The sequence below is a fragment of the Pan troglodytes genome, chromosome X (genome assembly GCF_028858775.2).
Source record: "Pan troglodytes isolate AG18354 chromosome X, NHGRI_mPanTro3-v2.0_pri, whole genome shotgun sequence".
NCBI classification, from domain to species: domain Eukaryota; kingdom Metazoa; phylum Chordata; class Mammalia; order Primates; family Hominidae; genus Pan; species Pan troglodytes.
Genome location: NC_072421.2, coordinates 78,497,354 through 78,517,751, shown reverse-complemented (window position 1 = coordinate 78,517,751; position 20,398 = coordinate 78,497,354). Strand labels below are relative to the sequence as shown.

General features: G+C 36.9%; 1 long non-coding RNA gene and 1 other non-coding gene across 2 annotated transcripts; one reads left to right on the top strand and one right to left on the bottom strand.

The window, feature by feature from the left end:
- Positions 1 to 294: 294 nt before the first annotated feature.
- On the bottom strand, positions 295 to 17,661 carry LOC134809340 (uncharacterized). Its single transcript, XR_010154809.1, has 3 exons — positions 17,166 to 17,661; positions 818 to 935; positions 295 to 571 (listed from the first exon to the last, which is right to left on the bottom strand). It is a non-coding gene; the product is annotated as an uncharacterized LOC134809340 (long non-coding RNA).
- LOC112207242 (small nucleolar RNA ACA64) lies at positions 10,516 to 10,642 on the top strand. The gene has a single exon (XR_002941691.2). It is a non-coding gene; the product is annotated as a small nucleolar RNA ACA64 (small nucleolar RNA).
- Positions 17,662 to 20,398: the final 2,737 nt, after the last annotated feature.

The window sequence follows — 20,398 nt, the reverse complement described above, 5'->3', positions numbered from 1 at the left end:
AGTTTAGGAACAATGGGAAATAAATTATAAAATAAAACAATAGATAGGATAGAATTTTATAAACGTCATCATTAAAAACAGCAAAAATCAAATTTTAAAAAGAACAAAATTAGAAAACTTACCTGCAACAAATATTACAGAAATTAATATTTGTTGGTTATAGTCTTAATATGTAAGTAGTTCATACAAATTGATAAGAAAAATACAAAAACTCCAGTATATAAATGAATAAGTAATTAGATGATTCACAGGAGATACAATATAAATGGCTAATGAACAAGTAACATGTTTAATTTCACTAAATCAAAGAATTTCAACTAAAATAGACAGTAATGATTTTATCTAATCTATTAGAAACATATGTATGATGGTTTCGTGATAAAGCACTTTCACACACTACTGGAAGAAATAATAAAATTAGTGGGACGTGGTGGCATACCTTACAAGGTAGTTCCAGCTACTTGAGCAGGAGGGTTACTTGGGCCCAGGAGTTCAGGGCTGCAGTATGCTATGATCTTGTCTGTGAATAGCCACTCCACTCCCGCCTGGGTAACATAGTGAGATCTTGTCTCTGAAAAAAATTAGTGGGAGTATAAATTAGTATATTTCTGAAAAGTAATTTGGTATTATTTTTGGAGAGCTTTTTAAAATGTTCATATTAGGCCAGGCACAGTGGCTCACACCTGTAATCCCAGCACTTTGGGAGGCCAAAGTGGGTGAATCAATTGAGGTCAGGAGTTCAAGACCAGCATGCCCAACATGGAGAAATCCCATCTCTACTAAAAAATACAAAAACTAGCCAGGCGTGGTGGCGCACCTGTAGTCTCAGCTTCTTGGGAGGCTGAGACAGGAGAATCACTTGAACCTGGAAGGCAGAGGTTGCAGAGAGCCGATCACATCTCTACTCCAGTCTGGGCAACAGAGCAAGACTCCATCTCAAAAAAAAAAAAAAAGTTCATATTATTTAACCCAGTAATTTAAGTTTTATGAATCTATCGTAAGGACTTAATCCAAAATACACACAAAGATTAATGCATGATTATGTCTAATAGTGCTTTAGTTATGATAACAAAGGGAAATAAACCAACATAGAATATTAAGCTAAAGTAATTATAGTATGTCCAAACAATGTAATTCTTCACAGCTATTAAAAAAATAATGAATAGTTTTTAATGACATAAGAAAACATTTATGCCATACTGTCAAATGGAACAAGAGCAGAAATCAGATACTTTTGGAAACAAATAAGGCATAATGTCAGGTTGGAAAGAAATGTGACAAAATACTAAGAGTGGTTCTTTCTGAGTGGTGCGATTTTTCTGTTTTTGTGATAGTGTTGAAATACTTATTTTTTTATTTTTTTATTATACTTTAAGTTTTAGGGTACATGTGCACAACGTGCAGGTTTGTTACATATGTATACATGTGCCATGTTGGTGTGCTGCACCCATTAACTCGTCATTTAACATTAGATATATCTCCTAATGCTATCCCTCCCCCCTTCCCCCACCCCACAACAGGCCCCAATGTGTGATGTTCCCCTTCCTGTGTCCATGTGTTCTCATTGTTCAATTCCCACCTATGAGTGAGATCATGCGGTGTAACTTATTTTTATATTAAAAGGACAAACATGCTTACTGTTAAAAATATATTTAAAAGTACAGAATATTAAAATTGAAAAGAAAAAGTTTTCTTTCCTCATCCCTACTATATCTTAAATATTCTCACTGTATAGCTACCTGTGCATGCTTTCAAGCATTTTAAATATACTGACAAAACTGTATTATTTTATACTAATAAAAATTTTACAAAACACAGGAGTTCTTACACAAATATGTGTCCCTAAAATGGCTGATAAAATATTACCTTACCATAAACAAAATAATACTATTTTTGAGAAAAACTTGTAATGACAATACTGTCTTCATGAAATATTGTGCACCTATGAGCTATTCTACATGCTTAAAATATTACCATATAGAACAGATTATTATTGGTCATTGTTGTTCAGAAGTTTATAATCTATATTTCTATAGCTTCAGAGTACAGTATTTAATTATTTTAGAGCAAGATCTAAAAAATCAGTAATTACTGACAAAAGTAAAAAAGTATTCATTGAATTAATTTGCATAGCCAAGACACCTGGTTTGTCTAGGTTCTGCCACTGTTAATAATTACATGTATGATTTTGAGCACTTAAGAATTTTGACCTCATCTTCATCTGTAAAATGTGAAGGGTTTTGTTTAGATCTTTTTTTTTTATTTGTTTGTTGTTTGCTTGTTTGAGACAGTCTCACTCTGTCACCAAGGCAGGAGTGCAATGGTGTAATCTCGGCTCACTGCAACCTCCAACTCCTGGGTTCAGGTGATTCTCCTGCCTCAGCTTCCTGAGTAGCTGGGACTACAGGCATGTGCCACCATGCTGGGCTAATTTTTGTACTTTTAGTAGAGATGGGGTTTCGCCATGTTGGCCAGGTTGGTCTCAGACTCCTGACTTCAAATAGTCCACCCGCCCCGGCCTCCCAAAGTGCTAGGATTACAGATGTGAGCCACTGCACCCCTCCTATTAGATTATTTCTAGAATCACACCTAGCTTTACATTTTCTACATTTTATGAATCACACAGCTGAATTCTACCAGAGGTACAAAGAATAGCTGGTACCATTTCTACTGAAACTATTCAAACCATTGAAAAGGAGGGACTCCTCCCTAACTCATTCTATGAGATCAGCATCATCCTGATACCAAAAACTGGCAGAGACACAAATAAGACACAAATAAGACACAAACAACAAGAAAACTTCAGGCCAATATCCTTGATGAACATTGATGCAAAAATTGTCAATAAAATACTGGCAAATCAAATCCAGCAGCACATCAAAAAGTTTATCGACCACAATAAAGTTGGTTTCATCCCTGGGATACAAGGTTGGTACAACATATGCAAATCAATAAATGTGATTCATCACATAAACAGAACTGAAGACAAAAACCACATGATTATCTCAATAGATGCAGAAAAGGACTTCAATAAAATTCAACATCCCTTCATGTTAAAACCTCTCAATAAACCACATATTGAAGGAACATACCTAAAAATAATAAGAGTTATATATGGCAAATCTACAGTCAGTATCATACTGAATAGGCAAAAGCTAAAAGCACTCCCTTTGAAAACTGGCACAAGACAAGAATGTCCTCTCTCACTACTCCTATTCAACGTAGTATTGGGAGTTCTGGCCAAGGCAATCAGGCAAGAGAAAGAAATAAAGTGTATTCAAATAGGAAAAGAGGAATCCAAACTATCTTTGTATGCAGATGCTATGATTCTATATCTAGAAAACAACATTGTCTCAGCCCACAAGCTTCTTAAGCTGATAAGCAACTTCAGCAAAGTTTCAGGTTACAAAATCATTGTTAAATATTTACTGTCATTCCTATACACTAACAATAGGCAAGCAGAGAGCCAAATCATGAATGAACTTCCATTCATAATTGCTAAAAAAAATAATAAAATACCTAGGAATACAGCTAACAAGGAAAGTAAAGGACCTCTTCAAGGAGAACCCAAAACTACTGCTCAAAAAAATTAGAGAGGACACAAACAAGTGGAAATACATTTCATGCTCATGGATAAGAGGAATCAATATCGTGAAAATGGTAAGACGGCCCAAAGCAATTTATAGATTCAATGTTATTAATTGAATAGTTCCATTAAACTACCATTGACATTCTTCACAAAATTAGAAAAAAAACTACTTTAAAATTCCTATTGAACCAAGAAAAGCCCAAATAGTCAAGACGATCCTAAGCAAAAAAAAAAACAAAAAAACAAAAAACAAAAACAAACAAACAAAAAAAAGCTGAAGGAATCACACTACCTGACTTAAAACTATACTACAAGGCTACAGTAACCAAAACAGCATGGTACTAGTACAGGAACAGACACATATACCAATGGTAAAGAATAGAGAACTTAGAAATAATACCACACACCTACAACCATCTGATCCTTCACAAACCTTACATAAAAAAGCAATGGGGAAAGGACTCCTTATTTAATAAATGATGCTGGAAGAACTGGCTAGCCATATGCAGAAAATTGAAACTGGACCCCTTTCTTACACCTTATACAAAAATTAACTGAAGATAGATTAAAGACTTAAATGTAAAACCCAAAACTATAAAAGCCCTAGAAGAAAATCTAGGCAATGCCATTCAGGATATAGGCACAAGCAAAGATTTTAAAAGAAAAATGCCAGAAGCAATTGCAACAAGAGCAAAAATTGACAAATGGGATCTAATTAAACTAAACATCTCTTGCACAGTAAAAGAAACTATCATCAGAGTCAACAGACAACCTAAAAATTGGAGAAAATGTTTGCAATCTATCCATGTGACAAAGGTCTACAAAGAGCATAAACAAATTTACAAGAAAGAAAACAACCCCATTAAAAAGTGGGCAAAGGAAATGAATGGATGCTTCTCAAAAGCAGACATTTATGTGGCCAACAGGCATATGATAAAAAAAACTCAACATCACTGAACATTAGAGAAATGCAAATCAACTACAATGAGATACCATCTCATGTCAGTTGGAAGACAGTGTGGCAATTCCTCAGAGACCTAGAGGCAGAAATACCATTTGTCCCAGCAATCTCATTACTGAGTATATACCCAAAGGAATATAAATAATTGTATTATAAAGATACATGTGCACATATGTTCATTGCAGCACTATTCACAACAGCAAAGACATGGAATCAACTTAAATGCCCATCAATTATAGACTAGATAAAGAAAATGTGGTACATATATACTGTGAAATAGTTCTATAAAAAGAAATGAGATCATGTCATTTGCAGCAACATGGATGCAGTTGGAAGCCATTATCCTCAACAAACTAACGCAGGAACAGATAACCAAACACACATGACAACACTGTAACTGTGGTATGTAAACCACTCTTACCCTAACTAGAAAGACTAAACAATAAACCAGTAAAAAAATAATAGCTACAACTTTTGAAACCATAGACATTACAATAAGATATAAATAGAAACAACAAAAAAGTTAAAAAGCAGGGGACAAAGTTAAGGAGAGTTTTTATTAATTTGTTTTTTGCTTGTTTGTTTGTTTATGTAAATAGTGTCAAGTTGCTATCAGGTTAAAATAATGAGTAGCAAGATAGCACTTGCAAGACTCATCAGAAGCCCAAACCAAGAAACACAAAAAAATACACAAAAAATTAAAAGCAAGAAACTAAATAATATCATCAGAGAAAATCACCTTCACTAAATGAAGATAGGAAGAAAAAAAATGAGACTACAAAACAACCAGAGAACAAATAACAAAACGACAGGAGTAAGTTCTTACTTACTAATAATAACACTGAATGTAAACAAACTAAACTCACCAATCAAAAGACACACACTGACTGAACGGATAAAAAAACAAAACCCACTTACCTGTTTCCTGCAAGAAACACACTTTACCTAAAAACATGCACATAGACTGAAAATAAACGGGTGGAAAAAGATATCATATGTGAAGGGAAATTTTTAAAAAAGCAGGAGTATCTATACTTATATCAGATAAAATAGATTTCCAGACAAAAACTATAAGAAGAGACAAAGGCAGTCACTATATAATGATAAAGGGGTCAATTCATCAAGTTCATAAAACAATTTTAAATATATATGCACCCAACACTGGATCTCCCAAATATATAAAGCAAGTATTAATATTATTAGAGCCAAAGAGGGAGATAAGCCCCAGTACAATAATAGCAGCAGACAGCACTGGACAGATCTTCCAAAAAATAAACAAAGAAACATCAGCCTCAGTGTGCAATATAGACCAAGTGCCTCTAATAGATATTTACAGAACATTTCATCCAATGACTGCAGAATACACAATTTTTTTCTCAGTACATGGATCATTCTCAAGGATAGACAATATGTTAAGTCACAAAACAAATATAAAAATATTCAAAAACGGAAATAATATCAAGCATCTCCTCTGTCCACAATGGAATAAAGCTAGAAATGAATAACAAGAAAAATTTTGGAAACTATACAAATACATTGAAGTTAAACAACATGCTCCTCAATGACCAGTGGGTCAATGAAAAATTAATGAAGAAAATTGAAAAAATTTTTGAAACTAATAATAATGGAAACAATACAAAACCAAATTTATGAGATACAGCAAAAGCAATACTCAGAGGGAAGTTTATAGCTAAAAGTGCCTATATAAAAAAAAACTTCAAATAAACTATCTAACAATTCACTTTAAAGAGCTAGAAAAGCTAGAAAAAAAATCAAAACCCAAAGTTAGTAGAAGAAAAGAAATAATAAAGATCATAGCAGAAATAAATGAAATGGAAATGGAGAAACAATACAGAAGATAAATAAAACACAAGGTTGATGTTTTTGAAAAGTTAAAGAAAATTGACAAGCCTTTAGCCAGAATATGAAGAACAGAAATTTCAAATAAATAAAATCAGAAATGAAAAAGGAGACATTACAACCGACACTGCAGCTATTAAAAAGATCATTAGTGGCTATTATAAACAACTATATTTCAATAAATTGGAAAATCTAGAAGACATAGACAAATTCCCAGACACATACGACCTACCAAGAATAAAACAGGGAGAAATCCAAGACTTGGAAAGACCAATAACAGGTAACAAGATTGAAGCCATCATAATAAGTCTCTCATTAAAGAAAAGCTCAGGAGCCAATGGCTTTGTGCTGAATTCTGCCAAACTTCTAAGGAACTAATACCAATCCTACTCAAACCAGTTTTTAAAAAATAGAGTACAAGGGAATACTTTCAAATTCATTCTGCAAGGTCAGTAGTACCCTGATACCAAAACCAAAGATGCATCATAAAAAGGAAACTACAGGCTAATATCTCTGATGAATATGAATGCAAAAATCCTCAACAAAATGCTAACAAACTGAATTCAACAATAAATTAGAAAGATAATTTATCATGACCAGTATGATTTATTCCTGGGATGCAAGGAGAGTTTAATATATGCAAATCAATCAGTGTGATACATCACATCAACAGAATGAAGGATAAAAACAATCTGATCATTTTAATTGATGCTGAAAAACATTTGATAAAATTCAACATCCCTTCATGATAAAAACCCTCAAAAAACTAGGAATAGAAGAAATAAATGTCAACATAATAAAAGCCATATATGACAGACACACAGCTAGTATCCTACTGAATAGAGAAAAACTGAAAGGATTTTCTCTAAGATCTAAACATGACAATAATGCCCATTTTCACCACTGTTATTCAACATAGTACTGGAACTCCTAGTAAGAACAATCAAACAAGAGAAAGATATAAAAGGCATCTAAATTGGAAAGGAAGAAGGTAGGTCACTTGAGCGCAGGAGTTTGAGACCAGCCTGGGCAACATAGTGGGACCCCTCTCTACAAAAAATACAAAAATTAGCCAGGCATGGTGGCACGCACATGTAGACCCAGCTACTCAGGAGGCTGAAGCAGGAGAATTGCTTGAGCCTGGGAGGTGGAGGTTTCAGTGAGCCAAGATTATGCTATTGCACTCCAGCATGGGAGACAGTAGTAGAATTCTGTCTCAAAAAAAAAGGACAAAAGATTTGAATAGACATTTATCAAAGAAAACATACAAATGGCAAACAGACATGAAAATGTGCTCAACATCATGGATCATCAGAAAAATGCAAATCAAAACTACAATGAGATATCATCTTACCCCAGATAAAATGGCTTTTATCCAAAAGTCAGGCAATAGAAAATGCTCACGAGGATGTGGAGAAAAGGGAACCCTTGTACACGATTGGTGGGAATGTAAATGTACAACCACTATGAAGAACAGTTTGGAGATTCCTCAAAACTAAAACTTGAGGTACCATATGATCCAACATCCCCACTGCTGGGTATATACCCCTGCCCAAAAAATAAATATATATATTGAAGAGACATCTGCATTCTTACGTTTGTTGAAGCACTTTTTTAAATAGCTAAGATTTCGAAGCAACCTAAGTGTCCACCAATAGATGAATGGATAAAGAAAATGTGATACATATACACAATGGAGTACTATTCAACCATAAAAAAATGAGATCCTGTCAATGTGGGCTCTTTTTTGGTTCCATATGAACTTTAAAGTAGTTTTTTCCAATTCTGTGAAGAAAGTCATTGGTAGCTTGATGGGGATGGCATTGAATCTATAAATTACCTTGGACAGTATGGCCATTTTCACAATATTGATTCTTCCTATCCATGACCATGGAATGTTCTTCCATTTGTTAGTGTCCTCTTTCATTTCATTGAACAGTGGTTTGTAGTTCTCCTTGAAGAGATCCTTCACATCCCTTGTAACTTGGATTCCTAGGTATTTTATTCTCTTTGAAGCAATTGTGAATGGGAGTTCACTCATGATTTGGCTCTCTGTTTGTCTGTTATTGGTGTATAAGAGTGTCTGTGATTTCTGCACATTGATTTTGTATCCTGAGACTTTGCTGAAGTTGCTTATCAGCTTAAGGAGATTTTAGGCTGAGATGATGGGGTTTTCTAAATATACAATCATGTCATCTGCAAACAGGGACAATTTGACTTCCTCTTTTCCTAATTGAATACTCTTTATTTCTTTTTCCTGCCTGATTGCCCTGGCGAGACCTTCCAACACTGTGTTGAATAAGAGTGGTGAGAGAGGGCATCCCTGTCAATGAAGCCAAAAGAACAAAGCTGGAGGCATCACACTACCTGACTTCAAACTATACTACAAGGCTACGGTAACCAAAACAGCATGGTACTGGTACCAAAACAGAGATATAGACCAATGGAACAGAACAGAGCCCTCAGAAATACTACCACACATCTACAACCATCTGATCTTTGACAAACCTGACAAAAACAAGAAATGGGGAAAGGATTCCCTATTAATAAATGGTGCTGGGAAAACTGGCTAGCCATATGTAGAAAGCTGAAACTGGGTCCCTTCCTTACACCTTATACAAAAATTAATTCAAGATGGATTAAAGACTTAAATGTTAGACCTAAAACCAGAAAAACCCTAGAAGAAAACCTAGGCAATATCATTCAGAACATAGGCATGGGCAAGGACTTCATGACTAAAACACCAAAAGCAATGGCAACAAAAGCCAAAATTGACAAATGGGATCTAATTAAACTCAAGAGCTTCTGCACAGCAAAAGAAACTACCATCAGAGTGAACAGGCAACCTACAGAATGGGAGAAAATTTTTGCAATCTACTCATCTGACAAAGGGCTAATATCCAGAATCTACAAAGAACTCAAACAAATTTACAAGAAAAAAAAACAAAAAACTCCATCAAAAAGTGGGTGAAGGATACGAACAGACACTTCTCAAAAGAAGACATTTATGCAGCCAAGAGACACATGAAAAACTGCTCATCATCACTGGCCATCAGAGAAATGCAAATCAAAACCACAATGAGATACCATCTCACACCAGTTAGAATGGCGATCATTAAAAAGTCAGGAAACAACAGGTGCTGGAGAGGATATGGAGAAATAGGAACACTTTTACACTGTTGGTGGGAATGTAAACTAGTTCAACCATTGTGGAAGACAGTGTGGTGATTCCTCAGGGATCTAGAACTAGAATGACCATTTGACCCAGCCATCCCATTACTGGGTATATACCCAAAGGACTATAAATCATGCTGCTATAAAGACACATGCACATGTATGTTTATTGTGGCAGTATTCACAATAGCAAACACTTGGAACCAACCCAAATGTCCATCAGTGATAGACTGGATTAAGAAAATGTGGCACATATACACCATGGGATACTATGCAGCCATAAAAAAGGATGAGTTAATGTCCTTTGTAGGGACATGGATGAAGCTGGAAGCCATCATTCTCAGCAACCTATCACAAGGACAAAAAAACCAAACACCACATGTTCTCACTCATAGATGGGAATTGAACTATAAGAACACTTGGACACAGGAAGGGGAACATCACACACCGGGGCCTGTCGTGGGGTGGGGGGAGTGGGGAAGGATAGCATTAGGAGATATACCTAATGTTAAATGATGAGTGAATGGGTACAGCCAACCAACATGGCACATGTATACTTATGTAACGAACCTGCATGTTGTGCACATGTACCCTAGAACTTAAAGTATAATAAAAAAAAAGAGATCCTGTCATTTGTAACAGCATGGATGAAACTGAATATGATTATGTTAATGAAATAAGCCAGGTGCATAAAGACAAACTTCACGTGTTCTTACTTATTTGTGGGATCTAAAAGTTAAAAAAAATTGATTTCATGGACATACAGAGTAGAAGAATGGTTACCAGAGGCTGGGAAGTGTAGTGGGGGGCTAGCAGGGGGTGAGAATTGTTAATGAGTACCAAAAGATAAAAATAAAAGAATGGTCTCTCTGCCTGGGTAGGTCCAGCAGTGTTGGCCACACACATCCCACTAGTGGTTGGGGTCACTGGCATTGGTTGCATATCACCCCTGGCTTTGGCCATGGCCATGGGAGAGATTTGGCACCCAGAGCCTCCAGGGGCCTCAACTCAATGTGCACTGCCCCATGTGCAGCTGTGAAACCCGGGCCCTGATGGGCACTGTGGCCTCTGCCCCATTGTGGCCACTCACATGGTCTAGCCCCTGGATCTGGCCTCCAACCCCTAACTCTGTCTTCTCTCTGCAGGAAACTGGTCCTCCCACACCTGAGCCCAACACTGCCAGGTCTGTGGAAAGGGGGAGACTCAGCTGTTTCTGTTTTTCAAATTAAACTGTTTGTCTAAAAGAAAAAATAGAAAAAAATGGATAAAACCTACTATTTGATAACACAACAGGGTGACTATAGTCAATAATAAGTTAATTGTACAGTTTAAAGTAACTTAATGAATGTAATTGGATTGTTTATAACTCAAAAGATAAGTGCTTGAGAAAATGGATGCCCCATTCTTCATGCTGTGCTTATTTTACATTTAATGCCTATATGAAAACATCTCATGTACCCCATAAATATATATATATACCTACTATGTACTCACACAAATTAAAAAATAAAATAAAAAGTGTAAACCAAAAATAAAGTTCTAAGCCCCCCAACTATCTAAACAGACCCCTCTCCTTGGTTGAAGGCATTCCAAAATTAACCTGATAAACTGGTTTTGGTCATGATGGGAAGTGAGGGAGGTGTGTAAGACATGCCTCACAGCTGACCAGTGTGCACATCAACAAAAGATCTTAAGAATGATAGAACAGACTCTTTAAGTCTAATCAAACAAATTTACTATCTATTTTCTATGAAGTGTGCTACCTGGGGGCTTCATCTACATGATAAAACCTTGGTCTCCACAACCCCTTATTATAATGCAGACACTCCTTTCTGTTGATTCCAGATCTTTATATAATAACTCTTTCAACCAATTGCCAATCAGACAATCTTTTAATCCACCTGTCACCTGAAAGCCCAGACTTCCAGTTGTCCCACGTTTCCAGACAAAACCAATGTACATTTTACATGTATTGATTGATGTTTTATGTCTCCCTAGAATGTGTAAAACCAGTTGTAGCCCAACCACCTTGTGCACATGTCGTCAGGACCTCCTGAGGCTGTATCATGAGCATGTCCTTAACTTTGGCAAAATAAACTTCTAAATTGATGGAGACTTGTCTCAGATACTCTTAATTTAACAATTGGTAACCATGAAGGAACTCTGAGTAGAGGTTCCCCTGACCTTTGTCAAATCTATCCGTGCTTGGTAACAGTTTGAGCTATCATTATTGCTCAAACCAATAGAAAAATTTACTGGCCTTGGAGGCCCTCCTACAGAGAATCTCTGGTCTCCCAAAATTTTGTTAAAATCTGAGATTTTGTATGACTCCTTTTCTGGAGTTGTACTTTTTTCCAACAAGGAAGCTGAGTTTTCCTGATTCCATAACAATGGAAAGCAGGCAACTCCCTCTGGAGTTTCAGCTCGCCTCCAACAGGGAAGATGAGTTTGAGGTTTTTTCTGCTTCTAAAATAGTAGAGAGCAGTCTTATGCATGGGCCCCATTCCTAGATAAGTAGCTTAGTTCAGTTTTTCTGTCTTGAAAGTTCTCCTTAATGACTAAATGTTAAAACGGACAACCAACTGGTTTTAACTTCTTACCATTAGAGTACTCAGTAATCACATTGTTTGTTTTGGTTATTCTCCCATTGGATTTGGCCAACTCTACCCATCTTGTTCAAATCTAAATGAGAATTACAAATTATGGGGAGTAAGTCTTCTGAACTGGCTAAAATTCCTCACAGCTGTAGGATAAAAACAAAAACAAAACATGCACTTGGTTTCTCCATTCATTTCCTTTCTCAAAAAAAATTGTTCTTTCAAGTACTTTTCTTCCACCCTATTCCTCCCTCCAATTTTACCATCTTCAGGACAAAGTTAAAAATTTAGAGAGGGCTTCTAATGACTCAGACACCTTAAAAAACTCAGAATAAAGGTGCCATTCATGCCCCTTTTGTGGTGTTCAGCTTTCTTTGTGGAGTTGCAAGAGTCATGAGTAAATTCTTAAGTCTTGTATTGCATTAACTGACCTCTTTGTGTTTGGGGGGTATCAGAGATTATCTTGTACTGCGAGAGAATTTGACCTTGGTGTGTGTAATGGCAGGTGAGAGCTACAAACTTAGGGGATGGCTGAAGGTGGTTTTCAGGAAGGGGTCTATGCTGAGTATTTTCTCCTGGTAAGTTGTTGTTTAGCATCCTAATTCTAGTTTGAAGGTGCATTCTAAAAGGTCTTCTCCATTGCCTTTTTCTAAAGACAAAGAGAGTCATCCCCCTTTTGGGTATCCCATTTGGTTTCTAGTTCAGAGGTGCATTTCAAAGAGTCTTCTCCATTGTTTTTTCCTCCCAAAATTAAGGTCAGTTGGTTTGTCTGCACATTTGCATGAGGAACTGAACTGTAATTTACATAGACAAATGGGAGACTGAGCTATTTGGCTTCAAAAAGAAAGGGGATTTAGCCCCTCCCAGCCAAAAGGCACCCCTGGGTGACTGGGGGCTGAGTGGGAGTGTCTGAGGGTTGACCCCCCAACGATGTGAAGTGACCCTACAAGGAACCAACAAAATTGGTTTGAAAAGGCCTTGTCCAGAAAATGCATATAAGAGCTGATCACTAGGCATTTTGAGCGCTCTTGGAGGTGGTAGAACTCTGGTGAGAGAAACTGAGACATGTAAGAGGGCAGAAATGACTCAGTGGTGAAACACTGTGGAGTCCCACTCACAATCAGAACACATTAATACACACAAACACACACAGACACACACACACACACACACCCCCTTAGGCCACAGCTCAGGTCCTCTTTTTTAGAAAAAGAGGTGAGAAACAATCTAAGAATGAAGAAAGAGGCCGGGCATGGTGGCTCACACCTGTAATCCCAACACTTTGGGAGGCTGAGGCAGGCGGATCACTTGAGGTCAGGAGTTCGAGACAATCCTGGCCAACATGGTGAAACCCCATTTCTACTAAATATACAAAAATTAGCCGGGCGTGGTGGTGCATGCTTGGAGTCCCAGCTACTCAGGAGGCTGAGGAAGGAGAATCACTTGAGCCCAAAAGGCAGAGGCTGCAGTGAGCCCAGATCATGCCACTGCACTCCAGCCTGGGTGACAGAGCAAGACTCCATCTCAAAATTAATACATACATAAATACATAAAAATGAAGAAAAAGAAGGAGAATGATCCTCTTTTTGATAACCCATTGGTTTTATGGTGCCTCTACTTGCAAGTGTGTGGGTAAAATGGAAAAGTTTGAGGGCATTCCAGGTTTTTTAGTACTCCTCTTGGTTACATATTATGGTCTGCTGTACACATTTTAAACTGATGAGCAAATTACATCCAGGAAAAATTCAAAGCCCAAAGGTCAACCTGCAACTATAGAGTTCCTAAGTTCTCTATTTCTCTGTTTTTTTTTTTTTCTGCCTGCTATAAATCTGTTGTTAGTTTTCTACTGAGGTAAAAACCACTGTTTGGATCCAACTGTTTTCTTTTTGTTTATTTTTTGTTTTTGTAAAGCAATGAGTTTGTATTAATATATAATGGCTATAGTTCTGAAGTAAAATCTATGAGATCCTTGTATGAGTGTGTATGTGTGTGTTTATGTATACATGCATGTATTTTGTTATGTGTTGTGGCCACAAGGTACCAAATTGGATTAAAGTTAAGGAGTATTCATAAATTAAGTAAGTAGTAATCCCAAATGCTTTTCAAGTTCATGTGACTTAAGTAAAATTTTCTATAAATAAGCCAAATATAATATTATTGGTAAAGTAATATTAGAAATGTCTTAAGAATTGTCAACATTTTTGGCTGTATTTATTGATGAAGCAGTTTCATACTTATGCTTGCCAAATACTATTCAGTATCAAAATTTGGCATAAGGGTTATAAAACCATAAACATACCCCAAACAGAATGATATTTACTTGTGTGCTGGGATTACGCATGAGCCCACGCCTGGCCTGACTTAATTTTAATGAAAGATGTTTTTAATTTTAAAATTCTTTAATTTGTTATTTTTCTAAATTCTTTAGATTGATATCTTAGAAGTTCAACTTCTGCTGTACCTTGCTGCTTCAGCTCTCCCTTTTGAGAAGGCCTGGGATGGTAAATCACTCCTTCAACTTTTATTGGCTCCTGTAATGCTTTTTTTTTTTTTTTAAATTAATAGTCTAAAGTAAGGGAGGGAATTTTTGAAAACAGGGATATAAAAAATGTTATAAGATCTGCCTTTGTCTATACGTCTGTTATGTCTGTATGTTTTATATGTATCATGTGAAAGTGATATTTCACTACCAAACCATATGAAAGAGCTCTAATCAATTGGCTTAAAGAAAAGTAAGTGCTTATCCGACTAATAAAAACTAGCCCTGATGCCTTTTAGTTCACGTGACTTTAGTAATATTTGGTAAGATTAATTTGGTAAATTTAATCTTAAAATTCTCTCCAGCAGTTTAAGATCTTTAAGTCATGTTATGTTAAATTAAGTAATCCTCAATTTTTTGCACTGGGAATCTGGTTTACTAAGAGATAAAATAGGAGAGTAAAAAGTAATTTTGGTGAAGTTTATAAAACACAAGAATGTGGTTTTTGCTAGTTTAGAGGCTAGGGTTTATTTTTCTAGTTTAGAGGCGATTCTAAACTTCTAAAAATATACAGACAGCTGGGCGCTGTGGCTCACACTTGTAATCCCAGCACTTTGGGAGGCCAAGGCGGGCGTATCACCTGAGGTCAGAAGTTCAAGACCAGCCTGACCAACATGGAGAAAGCCCGTCTCTACTAAAAATACAAAAATTAACCGGGTTTGGTGGCATGCATCTGTAATCCCAGCTAGTTGTAAGGCTGAGGTAAGAGAATCGCTTGAATCCGGGATGTGGAGGTTGCAGTGAGCCAAGATCGTGCCACTGCACTCCAGCCTGGGAGACAGTGACACTCCATCTCAAAATAAATAAATAAATAAATAAATATATACATAGACATATATATACACATACATATATATACATACATATACACATACATATATATACATAGATATACACACATATGTATACATATATATACACACACATATGTATACATATATATACACACACATATGTATACATATATATACACACACATATGTATACATATATATACACTCATACAGACAAAACTAAATGAATAAAGAGAAAATTAAAAGGTGGGAAATTAGAAACCTTTGATTCCTCGGTTATTGTTACCTGTACAATGTAAAATGAAATTAAAGAATAATGCTGAGGCTAGGTGGAGTGGCTCATGCCTGTAATCCCAGCACTTTGGGAGGCCGAGGTGGGCGGATCACCTGAGGTCGGGAGTTTGAGACCAGCCTGACCAACATGGAGAAACGCCGTCTCTACAAAAAATACAAAACTAGCCGGGCGTGGTGGTGCATGCCTGTAACCCCAGCTACATGGGAGGCTGAGGAAGGAGAATCGCTTGAACCCAGGGGGCTGAGGTTGCAGAAAGCCGAGATTGCACCGTTGCACTCCAGCCTGGGCAACAAGAGCGAAACTCTGTCATAAAAAAAAAAAAAAGAATAGTGCTGAGTTGGACCTTGATGCTAGACAGAGCTCAGATTTAAGTCAATCTGAGTTTATGCCACCAGCCTGAAAGCTGCACCCCAAGGGCAGAATTACGCAGGGCAACAGAAACTAACTCTAAAACCTGTGGTTACCAAGAAGATAGTCAATGTGAGGGAAGGGCAAAACCAACCATAGAGTATAACGTAAAGAAATTGTTCCATTTTGTAGATTTGTGTCATCCACTTCCTGAGAACCCTTTACTATAACAGAATGTAAAAATAACTACTTTAAGGGCAGTATCTTATATTTTAAATGCTACAGAATGAAAGAGCATGTTTGGGTTGTTACAGAACCCATAGCTTACTATTAGACAATCACTGATGGTTATATGTGATCCAGATGAAAAGCAGTTTATTTGTGAGAGAACAAGCAGCCCAGTGGAATGGATGAACGCCACTGTAAGGTCTCTTTACCCTGAGAAGGGGATTTCCCAACTCTCTCTATAAAATACCAAGTGGAGCATCCCAGATGAAGCAGCTGATATTCCTTATGTGCAAGCCATGTAGGACTGGCTTTATGATAACCAAGATATGTTTCCACTGTATATGCCTATTATCCAGGTCATGGTAAAAGTTGTGGTTAAGGGGGCCCCTTCTATATGGGCACCCTGGATGACATTACTCCTGCAGAATCAAACAACTGTTTGAGACGCCTTATCAAATTTGCTGTCCTTCACGGGTCTTACAGATGCTAATAGAACATTACAGTAATTAACAACAACAAAAAAGGGAAAGGCAAAAGGGAGTCAAAGGACTCATCCCAGAATGGTGAAAATCATTAAATGTTTATTAAGAAATGAAATGAAATGAAAATTGATGGAGTTAAAGCAAACGTCTTTACAACACTATCAAAGGTTGGGTGAAACGAAACCCCTGCTGGGTCCCCCTACATTAAAAGGTCCCACATCACTTTCCTACAGTTGTCCAGGTTGGAGGAATTTAAGAAAACAAAAGGGAAAAGGTATAATGAGCAAGCTAACATTACCTGGGGCAATGTCGAGGTGAGTTAAGGTAAAGATTGACAAAACGGCTTGAGTATCTTGGCTCAACTCCATTCTGGGAACCCAAATCCTTTTCCACCAGAAATGGTAAAATGGTCTGGTAGTAGAGAAGAACAGTTCCTGGGACCAGAACATAAAAATGTAAAGATTGATAGGATTATGAAATCTGAGATGTTTAAACAGGCTTTCTGTAAGGTAGTTGTGACTCCTTTACCTAAATTTCCTATGAAAATGGGAATTGTATCTCACTAGGGGATGTTTTCCCTATCTAGTACTATAAAACTGAAGGCATGTAAATCTGACCTTTGAGAAATGTTCATTGGACACACTAAATGGGAACTAGTAAGATTGCCTGAGCCTACAGAATATAGGGTGGAAGCTAGAGTGCCGGTCAGGACAAATCCTTCATTTGATAGCTCTCTGTGGAGTGTTTCTTGGGGCTTATGGCAAATGCCTGTGAGCACTTTCCAGTGACAACTACTGGAAGTCTGGACTACAGAATCTCCACCTAAGATACATTTACTGCCTTGTTATGGAATGCTAACTAAAGCTACCCCTATGCTAATGAAAACAATAGTGCCCCAAAGATTTCCATGATAAACTGAATGTGGTTTTTATAGGATCATGCTATCTGGGGATGCAAGGAGGAGATATTCATTAGCAGGGAACCTCTTTTTCCCTTAGGACTGGCTCTAACAGTGTGAAGAGCTGCTAGATTTTTCAGTGCCAGATAAACAGCTCTCATCTGACAAGAGCTGCTTGGCTTGTGAATGGCAGTTCCAAGGTGAACAAACAACATTTTGTTTGAAAGCCTGCTGATTTGGTTAAAGAGAGTCATGAAAGTAGTTTTATTTATTTATTTATGTATTTATTAGTTATTTATAGTTTAGAGCAATTGGGTAAAGTATGTTTTTGTGAGCAAATTTACCTTTCTCTCTATCTGAGGTCTCCAAAATTTGGAAACTGTTCATGCATATTCTGATTTTATAATAATATAGTTATTTGCATAAGTTTACTAAGAGTCTTTTAAAAAAAAAATAAGGCAGTTGGAGACACTGGTTATTTTTCCAAGGCTTTGACTAGAATAACATATTTTTAGGTAAAGTTCAGCAAAGCCAACTTGAAAAGAGCCTATATGGTCAAACAATTCTTGCTGCCCTTTATGTAAATAATCAGGCCAAGTATAATAAGCCTAAAACGTACTTCACACACAAATTGGTCTTACTGTAATTTCTCCTTAGTAGAAAAGGAGTACTAGAGGAGAGAAATTGTTTGAAAGGAAAACTATAACACCTTTTACTTGACTACAGCCTTGACTTATGTTTTTGAGTGAAAATTGAATCATGAATTATTTCTGGGCTACAATAATATTCTAAAGAGTATCAGGTTATAATTTTCTTCATGTTTTTAGTTGAAACCCTAATGGAATAGGTTTCTTTTTCTGTTCTGACACGCACATTCTCTTTCTATTGTCAAACTGTTGTTATTTATCTCTTGTAGTTTTACTTATTCTGAAAAAATCAGAATCATGTATTCAGAAGACTAGAGATGATTTGAAAAAGCCTGCAAATCTTTGTCATTTTGAATCCCACTGGGTCCAGTCAGTTTTTCATTGCAAATATCCTGCTGCTAAACTTATACAAGCAACTTTCCTCTAGGCCCAGGGACTATCACAGAAGAAGTGGGTGTATGAGATTATAAGGGCCAGTTTTGAGTAATAGAATTAGTTCAGACCCTGCAAATCAAGGATGGGTATATGGATGCCTAAACAGCTGGCAAAATAAGGGACTTTGCCTTCTGGATAATTACATGCATGGTACCATTTCATCCATCACAACCATAAAGAATTTTCTGCTTTCTGTAGAATTAAAAGAAAATTATTACTGAGAGGATATAAAGATATCTGTCATGAAGCCTCCTGGGTATAATAGTTCCAGTTATGATATTTATGCAGATAGATATATACTTAAAAATTTATCAGCACCTTAGGACAAATTGCTAAAAGAGGGCAAAAAGCATTATGGCACAACGAGTCTCTAAACTCCTTAGCCGAAAAGGTTTTAACAAGGCTTATGTTTTGTATAGCTAATTGTTATATGTCTGTAACTAAAACGAAGATCACAGTAGCTCGCCATATAGAAGTTAAAAGTAGGTAAGTCAGTTTTGTAACCTCACCTTTGGCTTTTTGTTTGGTAACTTTTATATTATATACAAAATTTTAAGGGTTAATAAATGCCTGTTGATGTCCATTCCTGTTTGGCCTAGAACATTTAAATTGGCTGTAAATCTTTTGGCTCTAAGTCCCTTGGCCCTAGGGGTCCCACTGAGGGAGAAGATGGACCTGGGCCAGGCAGCCATGCCACCTTAGTAATACTATGGAACAAAATAGAGGTTTGGTGGCCATCAGTGTCGCTTCTGGCAAATCTTGGCCAGAAGGGGGAGAATATCAACCAAAAATAAAATTCTAAGCCCCTCAACCATCTGAACAGAACCACTCCTTGGTTAAGAACATTCCAAAGTTAACCTGAAAAACTAGTTTCAGCCATAATGAAAAGTGAGGGAGAAGTGTCAGACATGCCTCACAGCTGATCAGCATTCACATCAACACAGACACTTTAAACTGATAGAACAAGGCTGAGTGCAGTGGCTCATGCCTGTAATCCCAGCACTTTGGGAGGCCAAGGTGGGTGGATCACCTGAGGTCAGGAGTTCAAGACCAGCCTGGCCAACATGGTGAAACCCTGTCACTACTAAAAATACAAAAATTAGCTGGGCATGGTGGCATGTGCCTATTGTAATCCCAGCTACTTGGGAGGCTGAGGCAGGAGAATTGCTTCAACCTGGGAGGCACAGGCTGCAGTGAGCTGAGACCATGCCATTGCACTCCCACCTGGGCAATAAGAGCGAAACTCAGTCTCAAAAAAAAAAAAATACTGATAGAACAGCCTCTTTAAGTCTAATAAGAAACATTTACTATCTATTTTCTCTGAAGCCTGCTACCTGGGGGCTTAATCTACATGATAAAACCTTGGTCTCCACAACCCCTTATTATAACCCAGATTCCTTTCTATTTATTCCAGGTCTTTAGGTAATAACTCTTTCAACCAATTGCCAATCAGAAAATCTTTGAATCTGTCTATGACCTGGAAGCCCCCACTTTTAGTTGTCCTGCCTTTTCAGAAAGAACCAATGCACAGGTTATGTGTATTGATGTTTT